The sequence below is a fragment of the Octopus bimaculoides genome, chromosome 2, assembly GCF_001194135.2.
Source record: "Octopus bimaculoides isolate UCB-OBI-ISO-001 chromosome 2, ASM119413v2, whole genome shotgun sequence".
Taxonomy (NCBI): domain Eukaryota; kingdom Metazoa; phylum Mollusca; class Cephalopoda; order Octopoda; family Octopodidae; genus Octopus; species Octopus bimaculoides.
In genome coordinates, this window is record NC_068982.1 from 160,219,848 (window position 1) to 160,220,484 (window position 637).

A 637-nucleotide genomic window follows, 5' to 3' on the forward strand; every position below is an offset into this window, starting at 1 on the left:
AAATAAAAGTGAGTTTTAAAAAATGCATCGGATTTCACTCAAATCATCATTATTTCTCGGACACCCAGTATTTATTCGTCCGACTAAACGGGGGGGGGGACACAGGAGAGGACAAAATTCAGGTGGCGAGCGTAGCTTCCAGAAGTGATCACGCGGTCAAACTCAAATGGCTGTGAGTTTGTTTTTTGTTTTTTTTTTTCTATGAACATTTTGCATTATATATTTCAGACATGGATGATATAGAAAGCAGATTTGCTGCCGGGCATGCTGCATTGCGCAGGATTGGAAATGTAAAAGGGCAACGACTTAGGCAGCCCCTATAAGCTTTAACCGGCACCCACCAAGAATAAATCCAATACAGAGGAATGCTCTATTTTCCCTATCGAGTATTTAGCGATTGTTTCCCCTGTGAATCATGTAGCAGATATCTACGTTTGTAAATACACATATCTACTATTATCATTATCTTATGATATTTACTTTATATTATATTATACTTATTTATTGTGCTTTTACTTATTAATTTTTCTATATGTGACTGTGTATTTTCATCGATGAGTTCATGAGCCTTGGTTCTTTTCGCTCTCTCTCTCTCTCTCTCTCTGCATATATATATATATATATATATATGTGTGTG